Genomic DNA, 12,137 nt, shown 5'->3' with positions numbered 1-12,137 from the left:
TCTTTTGGTTCTTCATTTTTCAATTACTCCTGATTTAGAATAACTCTATTGCGATTCTGAATTCAACAGCATATGGTAAGGTGAAGATGAATCTTCGTGATGGTTAATAGATTAGTTAAAAAATGTTCGGCCCAAAAATTCTCTGTTAAATATCGTAATGTCCCAATTGTACCTCTTTTTTTCTTTTTTTAGGCTTAAATACCCTTATGGTCCTCATTTTCGTAGTGTTTGTTGTGGATGGTCCTCATTTTTACCGAATGTTTAAAATTGTCATCATTTTTACCGAATGTTTAAAATTGTCATCATTTTTACCGAATGTTTAAAATGATACTTATCTTTACCGAATGTTTAAAATAGTCCTCATTTTTGCAATTCGTGTTTTATTTGGTCCTTTTCTGTAATGTCGTTTAAATCATTAACGAATCATTGTACATGTGGCACGGTTTGTATTAGGGTGTGTTACGTGTAATGTACATATGACTAATTAACGTTAATTTTTCAATTTAGTGGAAATTTTGCAATTAGGGAAATTTCTTCATCTTCGTCTTTCTTGAGCTCGGATTTGCGAGGAAGCAGCTAATACTTGTCATTTCATCATTGGATTGCAGTTGCGCTTTTCATTTCAATTTTCCAGTTAATCATCATCAACGAGGTAAGTTGGTTTAGGGTTTTATGGGTTGTGTTTGCTCGTGGGTTAGGGTTTTCATAATTCTATTTTGGGGTTTGTTTGTCTTTCGATTGTTGTGATGTTCTGTATGGTTTCTAAATTACTTCCATGATTTTGTGTAGTTTGTGTCTGTAGGTGGGGTTCAGTGGGGTATTATTTTAGTTGGTTTGTTTGTCGGTTGTTGGTGTTGGTGTAATGGTCCCCATTATTTTATTTGTAATTGATTGTAGCAGTGGTCCCCCATTGCGTTAAAGTAGGCTTAATAATACATCTTTTTTATTTGTTTAATTTAATTTACTTTAGGGCAATGAGTGATGATAGGTTCGATGTTGTTGTCCACCACAGTGGTGAAGTAGAGGCCCATGAAGAGGCTGCTGAAGTAGAGATTGGGGATGCCAGTGGTCTGAATAGTGATGTTGAAGTGGAAGGTGAAATTGAAGTGGAAGGTGGCATTCATGCAGGTTCTACTCCAAGTCTAGATTTAGTGGTTGAGCCATATGCGACACAATTGTCAACAATATGAGTGAAGCTTTTAATAGTGTTAAAGTGGATGCAAACCCATAATCACCATGCTCGAGGAAATCAGAGTTTATTTAATGGAAAGGTGAGCCACCAAGAGAAAAAAGGTTACAACTTTTGAAGGAAACATCTGCCCCAAGGTCCTTGACAAACTACATAAGGAAAATGAGTTAACCAAATATTGGATCCCAAGGTTAGGTTTTTGTCTTTTTTTAACACAATTAACTTATTCGTGTACTGATATGTGCAATGATATTTGCAGCTAGTCAGGAGAAATGCTATTTGAAGTGAGGCACATATCCATGGTTGGAGATAAGTACATAGTGAATGTGGATGCTCAACATTGCAGCTATAGGAAATGGCTTCTGATTGCTATCCCTTGCTGCCATCCTATTGCAGCAATGAATTTCATCAATGTCAATGCTGAGGACTTCATACCAATATGCTTCAGGAGATCCATTTACGAAGAAATATATCAATCCATTATCTTTCCAGTCAATGGTGAAGTCTTATGGGAAAGAACTCCCTACCCTGACGTCCATTCACCACATAAGAGGATCTTACCAGGAAGACCCAAGAAAAAAAGAAGGTTGGAAGAGTGGGAGTTGAGAAAGGATAACACACAAATCAGCAAAGGAGGTCATAGAAAAAAATGTAGCATATGCCGCCAGATTGGACATAACATGAACAATTGCCCAGATAAGTCTGTGGATGAGCAGACTGCAACACCTGCTGAGACTGCACCAGATGCCCAAACTGTTGAGAATGCACCAACTGCTGAAATTACTGAAAATGCATCAACTACTGAAACTCAAACAACTCAACCACCAAGGGATGAAGTGGAAAGTCAAGCAGCACCACTACCAACACCAGAAGAACCATCTCAGCAGTTTAGGATGAAATTACAGATTAGGAGGAGGCCATGATAACAGCTACAAATGTCTTAGTTATTTTTTGGAATTTCTGATGTAGAATTCATTATTGATGTACTGCATTTTGACTTTCCTTAAACTTCGTTCAAGTTCACTTTTGCCAAGCATTGATGTAGTGCATTTTGATGAGGATGAATTAATGTTATGAATTTAACTTCTTCCAGACTTAGATCAATTTGATTTTTCCCAAGCTTATATCAATATCATTTACTTCAATGCTCAGATTAAGATGTCATTCTGAACATGTTGGGACTAATATCAACATAATCAAACTAATTCACTTCTTCATTTAACAATAGTACAAAACATATTAGACTTTAAAAGATTACACACAATAACAGTACGAATAATCCAATAACAACACAAGTGAACCCTATTACTAATTGTAGCCTCTTCTCAGTAACCTTCAATGACTTCTCTAAATCATTAATCTGCCTCATTTGTGTCATGATGATGACATCCTTTTCATCAACACCACCATTTGAAAAAGTTACAGCCCACATTATTGGAACCACCACTCTGTAAATCAATAAACCAAAAATTAAAACTAATTTATTATTAACACAAAAATAAAAGTAGATTGTACCCAAAATTTTCTACCAATATTCTTTGGAGTTCTTGTCATCCTCAAAGATGTCATCTCTCCGCAGCTACAAATCGGGGTTAATCCATTTCTCGTTGAACTACCAATAGTGCACGAAGTGATACAACACGGTTGTCTCCAACGATTACAACCAGAGGTAAAGGAAGAAGATTGGGACCGTAACATACCTATATAATGGGATTGCAGGAAGAAGAATATTGCAGCAACACCTTTTGGGAATGGAGGAACAAGATTGTCAAAAAAACTCACCAACTGTCCAAACATTCCTTACCAAAACCCTAGCTCACTTATTTATCCCCAAATATCTAATTACCACACTTGTACAGTACACGTAACACATTCTAATACAAATCGTGCCACATGTACAATGCTCCGTTAATGATTTAAATGACGTTACAGAAAATGACCAAATAAAACACGAATTGCGAAAATGATGACCATTTTAAACATTCGGTAAAAATGAGGACCATTTTAAACATTCTGTCAAAATGAGGATCATCCGCAACAAACACTACGAAAATGAGGAACAAAAAGGTATTTAAGCCTTTTTTTTACCGACTCGAAGTTTTTACCAAGTTATATGGTTATTGGAAAATGATACTTTAACCAAATTTTTATTTCAAAAACTATCAATTTAGATTAAAAGAAATATTACTTTATTACTTTTTTTTGATTAAAAAATAGGTTTAATCATGTTTTTGGTCTTCATTTTCATAATAAAATCTCAATTTGGTCTCTTTATTTTTTTTTTCATCTCAATTTGGTCTCTATTTTTTTTCATCTCAATTTGGTCCCTGTTTTGGGAAATTTGATCTCAATTTAGTCTTTTCCGGCAGTGGTATAGTAACAATGTAGAATGGGGTGCCACGTGTCAGTTCCTGAATTTTTTATTTTTAAAAATAAAAATTTGCCACGTGTCAAGCTGTCATCGTGTCACGTGGCAATGACAAAGTGATGTGGCAGTGATAATGCCACATGTCAATATTATGCCAAATGTAATTCCTCATTCTCAATTTGGTCCTTGTATTCTAATTTTTGTCTCAATCTAGTCCCTATTTTTGTAAAAATAGTGCAATTTCGTCCCTCTCCAAATTGAAACAAAAATTAATTTTTATATAAATGTTATACAAATATTTTTATTAAATTTGATATTTTTATTCAAATCGACATTTTTATTATATATTGTTAACATAACTAAGTTTATTTAAATTTGTGTTTCACATTCAACTTTGTTTAAAATTGTTTTCAAATTTTAAATTTATATGTTTTTTATTGTTACATGAACTAGTTAAAATTATTTTTAAATTTTTATAATTGTTATTTTTACACCAATTCAAACATTTGTGTGCAAATTATTGAACTTTAAAATTTTAAAAATATACAATTATTTGAAATATAAATTCAAATAAAAAACAATATTAAAGTACGATGTAAGAAAATATCAATATAATTTATGATTTTTTTTCTATTAACAACTTTCAAACAATTTTAAATAAAGTTCAATGTAAAATATTAATTAAATAAACTTAATTTTGTTAAAAATATTTACTTGAAATATCACTTTTGATAGAAATATTTGTGTACATTTATATAGAAATTAAATTTGATTTCAATTTGTAGAGGGATAAAATTATTCAATAATTACAAAAAATTGGACTAAATTGAGACAAAAATTAAAATAAAGGGACCGAATTGAGAAAGTGGAAATGACACCTAACATATAAGTGACACATGTCATTGTCACTGCCACATCACTCTGTCACTGCCACATGGCACGATGACAACTTGACACGTGGTAATTTTTTTTAAATAAAAAAAAGTCAAAAAATCCAGGAACTGACATGTGGCACCCCCTTTAACAGTGTTGCTATACCACTAACAGAAGGGACCAAATTGAGACGAAAAAAAATAGAGGGACCAAATTGAGATTTTGCTACGAAAATGGGACCAAAGGCATGATTAAACCTAAAAAACAAAAAATTAATCAATTTTAATTTTTTAATGAAAACTTTGCTAAGTTGTTAATTTTCTTTTTGTCAAAAGTGTTATAAATTAATGGTTGTGCCTTGATATTACAAGGAAAAATGACTTATATTGAATTTTAAATATTGAAATACAATTAGATATAATGGGTCTTGGTGATATCATCAAAGAAATAAATAAAACATCTGAGCAAATAATTTGCTCCTACAACAACAATACTGTGAAAAGAGAGATTTCACAAATATTCTGAATTTATTTCATGCATCTGTATGGCTGAACAAAACAATGAAGCTTTTGATGAAAAATCATGAGGTCCACCCAATTGGTTTTGCTTCATTCCCAAAAGTGAATGCAACAATATTTCTTATTTATATTTTTATGGTCATAGTCGTGGCCTTGGTTGTGGTTGTGGTCATGCTAAGGATCATGATTGTGGACATGATCATAAAGAAAATTTCAAAAAGACATTTTATCATCAAGAGTGGAATAATAGTGCGAGGAAGGAAAAACAAAAAGGTGAAAATAATGGCAAATAAAATGAAAGTATATGTTATCATTACGGTGGTAAAGGTCGTTTGAGTTGTACTTGTCATACACCAAAGCATATTAAAAATAATGAAAAGAACATAGAAACACATTTTGCTTATGAAAATAATGATTTTGATTATGGCCATACGGATGCTACTCATCTTGATATTGTTATTTTCTTTGTTAAACCTAATGGAAGTATTGATCACCTCATTGGTGGAAAGTGTTAAAAAATAGATTTTCTCATATTAGTTTTTAATTTTAAGACAATGCTTTATATTTGTTCCATGTTTTATGTTGCTTATATATAAGTTTTTTTTATCAATAAAATTCTCTAAATGTTTTATTCTTCTTCTCATCTTACATAGTAATATCTAATATTGATATTTATGTTTATATGAAGAATGAATGTTGGCGCTAGCATCAATGATGAGGATATGTGTCTTATTGATAGTGCAATAACTCATAATTCTTAAGAGTAATAAAATTTTCTCCTGTTTGGTAATACGAGACATCAATGTTAATATTATTTATAGTATTACAAATATATTTGAAGGCTTTAGAAGAGTTATTATACTTCTATCAAGTAGTTGAATAGAAACTTTTTAAGTTTGAAGGATATTTGTCTAAATGGATATCATATTGAGACAAACAATGAAATATCTTTATATCTCTATGATTGAGTTGAAAAAAAAAATGTGTATTAGAAAAATTATCAACCTTCTCTTATGGTTTGTACTACACATATATTAGTACAATTAAAATGCATATCATGGTAAACAAGAAGTTTACGAATCAAATTGAATGCCTTATTTGGCATGATCAGTTGGATGATTTATACTACGCATATATTAATACAATTAAAATGCATGTCATGGTAAACTAAAAGTTTACGAATCAAAATGAATTCCTTGTTGACATGATCAATTGCGTCATCTTTGATCTATTATGATGCAAAAAAAAAAAGGTTGAAAAATGCATGTGGACACCCACTTAATAGTCAAAAAACTTATTCAGACCAATGACTTCTCATGTACTATACGTTCACAAAGAAAAGTTGATAATAAGACCATCGTCAAAAAAAAATTAAATGTCAATCTCATTTTCAGAACGAATACATGGTGATATTTGTGGTCCAATACATCCACCATGTTGATCATTTAAATATTTCATGGTTTTAATTGATGCATCAACTAGATGGCAACATATTTGTTTATTATCAACTAGCCATCAAGCATTTGCAAAGTTATTAACACAGTTAAGAACTCACTTCCCAGATTATCTAATTAAGAAAATCTATTTTGATAATACTAGTGAAATTACATCTTATGCTTTTCATGAGTATTGTATATCAATTGGAATTAAAGTTAAACATCCAGTGGCACACGTTCATACTCAAAGTAGACTTGCGGAATCATTACTAAAACGTCTTAAATTGGTTCCAAGGTCATTACTTATGAGAGCTAATCTTCCAATGGCTACTTGGGGATATGAAATTTTGCTTGTTGCATTATTGATTCACATCAAGCCAACATAATATCAAAAATTCTCTATTATGTAGTTGTTTTTGGTCAGTAACCTAATATTTCTCATTTAAGAATTTTTTAGTGTGGTGCATATGTTCTCTACCAAAAGGGGCTATGATGGGTCCTCAGAGACGATTGAGAATATATGTTGGATATGATTCTCCCTCAATAATAAAATATCTTGAACTACCAACAAGAGACTTATTTACAATTTGACTTTTCGACTGTCAATTTGGTGAATAAGTTTTTCCAACATTAGGGTGAGAAAGAAAACAATTGGAAAAAGATTTTGGTTGGAATGAATTATCATTATCTTATCTTGATCCTCGTGCAAAAGAATCTAAACTGGAAGTTCAAAGGATAATTCATTTACAAAATTAGTCAATCAATTACCAGATGTTCTTACTAATAGAAAGAGTAATCAAATCATATATACCAACTACTAATGCTCTGAGTATATTTGATATTAATTCATAGCACGCCTGAAACGTGGTAGGTCGGTTGGTTCCAAAGACACGCTTGAAGCGTGTTAAGCCTATTGGTTCCAAAGATAAAAACTCTTGAATGAGAAAATAAGCTAAAATGCTAGATGACCTAATCGAAAAGGTGAAAATGTCAAAAGATTCGTTTGACATAATTAATGATTTGGTTCCAGAAGAACGTCAAGTACCTGAAATTGTTGAAAATGATGAGATCTCAATAACTTATGTCATGAATCATATAATATGGAACCAAAATGAAGTCAACATCGATGAAACTTTTATATATAATATAGCGATGAATGCTATGAATGACAATGGTGGTCAATAACCAATGATTATTGAAGATTGTTGACAAAGAAATGATCGGCCAAAATGAAAATTTACAAAGAAGCATAATTAGATTTGCTTGCTAAACAAAAAGTTTTTGGAGTTATAGTTTGCACATCTAAGGGTGTGAAACCCGTTGGGTACATATGCATTTTTGTGCAAAACAAATTAAGAATGATGAAATTGTTAGATACAAAGCATAATTAGTTGCTTATGGTTTTTCATAAAACCTGATATTGATTTGTGAAAAGACGTATTCATTAGTATAGGATGCAAAAACATTGCAATATTTGATTATCCTAGTTGCACAAGGTCTGCATTTACATCTAATGGATGATGTTATAGCCTACGATTCTCTTGAGAATGATATTTATATGAATATCCCTGAAGGATTTTATTTGCCCAACAAGGCAAATTCTAAAGAGGGTTATTCAATAAAATTGAACAAGCCCTTTTATTGATTAAAATAATCAGGGTGTGTGTGGTATCACCATCTTATTGAGTACTTTTTAAAGGAAGGGTATACAAATGACCTTATTTTTTCTTGTATTAATATGAAAAGATCAAAAAATGAATTTGGCGTAATTGTTGTTTATATAGATGACATAAACATCGTTGAAATTCCTAACGAGATCACAAATGCAATTGATTCTTTAAAGAAAGAATTTGAGATGAAGGATCTTAGAAGGACAAAGTTTTGTTTTGAATTACAAATTGAGTATTTATACAAAAGTGTTTTTATACATCAAGAAGCTTATATAATGAAAGTGCTTAAAAGTTTCTATATGGAAAAATCATATTCATTATGCACTTCAATGGTGGTAAGATCGTTAGATATTGATAAAACCCCTTTTTAGACCTCAAGGAAAGGATGAAGAACTTCTTGGTCCTTAAGTACCATATCTTAGTGCTATAGGAGCATTAATGTATTTTGCTAGTTATACTTGACCTGATACAATATTTGCTGTAAATTTGTGAGCAAGATATATTTCTTCATCTACAAGAAGACATTAGATTAGAGTAAAACATGTACTTTGTTACCTTAAGGGTACTATGAATATGAACTTATTTTATCCAAATAATTCAAAATCTGACCTAATGTGTTATGTATATGCTTGTTATTTTACATATCCTCACAATGTCACAATGGTTGATCACAAACAAGATATTTGTTCACATGTGGTAGCACAATGATTTCATGATGGTATACGAAACAATTTATAGCAGCAACATCGTCTAATCATACAGAATTATGAGGAAAGTTGTGAAGATGTTTATCCCAAAAGGTTTTCCTAGTAAGATTTTAACAAAACACATTCTCTTATTAATGGACACCTAATGGGGAGTGTTATGAATTAATGGTTGTCCATTAATTTAATAGAGTTACTCATATGATTGATATTTATATGATTCATTACTCTTTATGTAAATATTTGTATTAACTAATTGATTTGTTTCCTTTATGGGTTACATGTGTAAATATGACTCTTCCCATTAGTAATACAGAAAAGTTGTTCCTTATTCTCTCATTCTCTATTCTTCCTTCTATTCTTCTTTTTGTTATTAGCTTGATTTTATAACAAAAAGATAATTTTCCATCTTTATTATATCTTTTCTAAAATCCAAAAGGAATTTACCAAGCGGTTTATGAATCAAGGATAATTGTTCCCGCTTCTTATGATGCACGTCTCGTTGACCACCGGATGTCGTGAGTGAAAAAATTGTTTTGGGGTGGATAAAGGAAAACAGTGCGTGGAAAACGAAAAAACAATGGGCTATTGAACCCAAAAGTAAGAAAGGTGCAAAAATTAAAAAGGAGGGTGGAAAAAAGAAATTGGGTTACTGCCAACCCATTAAAACAAGAATAAAAAAGACCAAAAAAAGAAAATACACAAACATAAATTATTTTTTAATTCTCCCAAATTTTATATGGTTCACTTTTCTACATTTTTATTTTACTTATTTACTTATGAAATTGAACTAAAAATTTGTAGAAAAACATTTTACTTTCCTAAACGAAATATGGTGTAAACAGGTGCCTTCACCAGCGATGACAAACAGTACCCCTCCTAGCGGTGATGACTTCACTGCCATCTTCAAAGTCTCTCTTTATCTTCACTGATTCGCATATATAAGTTTTTGATTTATGAGCAATATATTTTGGTTTGTGAAAAATATTTTCTATTTTTAGAATGATTGATACTATGTATATGTGTGCCTTCATGCTTCACCATCTTCAATTTCATGTGGGTTGTCTTGTTGTGTACCTGTTTGAGTTAAATTTGGTAGTTTTTTTTTTTTTTTTTTTTGGCACATAATGCTTTGCAGCAATACTTCACTTTTTTTAAGATAATTTTACAAGTTCACTTTTCTTCCTAGAATGTGGGCCAGCCAACGACCTGCAAGCTGGACGAGGTGAGACAAAATTAAATGGATCGTGTAGGTTTATATTGTCATTCTTAATATTTTATTAGTATAATTACATTGCATTCGTATTTTTTAAATATTTCATTATTAAAGAAATTCACGATTCTTGTCAATTTTCTTTTGAAAACTTTTTTATAAGAAATAATTATAAATTTTGTAATGAATAATAATTTACTAGAAATTGTTACTAATGTTTTTTATTAAAATATTTTGCACGAAATATTTTTTACATAAATATTTGTAGAAAATAATTGTGAATTTTATAATTTTATAGGAAATGATTTACATAAATATTTGTAGGAAATAATTGTGAATTTTATAATTTTATAGAAAATGATTATCTATGAAGAAATTAACTACCAATTAAAACTCTTAGGAAAAATAACAAGATAAAATCTTTTCTTACAAAATTTTATAACAAATTTGTAAGAAAAATCCCATAAAATATAAAAAATGGTAGTAGTGTTTGTATTGTATTATAAGTTAATAATATATGTAAATTGATTAATTAATATATTAGAAAAAAACCAATGAGAGTAGTAAGAAGTACCTCTATGTTACTCTATGTTAGTAGTATAGAAACTACAAATATAATAAAGAAACATAAAAGAGTGAAGGAAAAATAACCTATGACAGTTTTATACAAAATATTTCAAAATAGAATTTATGTCTAAAAATATCAATTAACAATTATCTTTTTTAAAAAAATTAGTTAATAATTATATTATAAAGAGTTAAATATGTTTTTGACCCTTTAATTTTTAGTGAAAATTGAAATTATTCCTTGTTCAAAATTTGGTCGAATTTAGTTTCTCATTTTTAAAGATACGTGAATTTAGTACTTTTAACCCATTTTTGTTATGTTCATTTCACGTTTCAAACGTATTTCATATTAGCATTTGAGTTTTATACATAGTTGACACATTTCCGCTTCAATATTAGTTGAAAAAATTCAATGAAACGCGTTTTAAACGTTAAATAATCTTAACAAAATTTGATTAAAGAGATTAAATCCATGCATTTTTACATATGAGAGACTAAATTGGGTCAAAGTTTCCAAGATGTACTAATTCTAATTTTTACTAAAAGTTGAGAGAATAAAAACATATTTAACCCTATTATAAAGAGTAAAATGGAAATAAAAGTTGTGCACCCAAAAAAAGGTATCCTATTTATGTATAAGTATAGATATTATATTTCATTATAATTGTAAAATTTAATTATATTTTATTATAAACTGTAAATTTTAATTATAGTACAGATAAAGTTATAAAATTTAATTATATTTTATTATAAAAAAATATACATGCATTTTCACTAGTTTTGATTAAAGGTGTCAAAGTGAACTAATCTGACTTACATGGGTTGACTCACTACGGGTTGATTTAAAAATAAGTGAACCAAACCCAACTCACTTTTTGGTGAGTTAGAAATTTTGCAATCCGATTTAATCCACTGTAGGTTAGTGGGTTAAGTAAGTTGACTTAGTAACCCATATAAAAATAAAAAAATATTTTTTAATCATTTTCAAATATTCAAATTTGTATGATGGAAACAATTTCGTACTTTTTCAGATATTGAAATTTGTAAGATCTCAAAGAAATCAAGAAATGCAAACAAATACAATGAAATTAGGGTTTCTTTTTCTAATTTAAAGATAAACAAAAATAGGTTTTTTAAAACAATAAGTGGATTGCAGTTAAGTGAGCCCAACCTAACTCAAATTCGCATAACTCGTGAGTTAAATGAGCCCAACCCGTTTTCTCCATAATCAGAAAATTTTTAATTTCTCAGACTCAGCCATTGTAAGATGGGTTGGCTCACAGGTTCTAACCCATTCTGATATTTCTAGTTTTGAAAAGGTTAAATTATGTCTTTGGTTCAAATTTTTGTTGGAAAATATTACTTTGGTCCATTTTTTATGTGTTTCAATTTATTCCCTATTTTGGAAAATTTAATGCAATCAGGCCCATTTCGTTAGAAATGTACTAATAACGTTAATTTTAATTTTTTTCTATTAACATTACTTTTTATTAACAAATTTAAATAAAATTCAATGTAAAATATGAATTTCATGTTAAATTATTTAATAAAAATATGAATTTTAATAATAATATTTGTATACTATTTATATAAAAATTA

At 29.6% G+C, this 12,137-nt stretch overlaps 1 long non-coding RNA gene across 1 annotated transcript; it reads left to right on the top strand.

Annotated features, from left to right (window-relative positions):
- The first annotated feature begins 313 nt into the window (after positions 1-313).
- On the top strand, positions 314-2,244 carry LOC146888202 (uncharacterized). Its single transcript, XR_014985303.1, has 3 exons — positions 314-652; positions 1,013-1,379; positions 1,449-2,244. It is a non-coding gene; the product is annotated as an uncharacterized LOC146888202 (long non-coding RNA).
- The last annotated feature ends 9,893 nt before the right edge of the window (positions 2,245-12,137 follow it).

The sequence above is a fragment of the Vigna unguiculata genome, chromosome 2 (genome assembly GCF_037176805.1).
Source record: "Vigna unguiculata cultivar grain cowpea cultivar isolate G323 ecotype 2 chromosome 2, ASM3717680v1, whole genome shotgun sequence".
Lineage (NCBI taxonomy): Eukaryota > Viridiplantae > Streptophyta > Magnoliopsida > Fabales > Fabaceae > Vigna > Vigna unguiculata.
The sequence above is the reverse complement of the archived record's forward strand: the minus strand, read 5'-3'. Positions and strand labels throughout refer to the sequence as shown.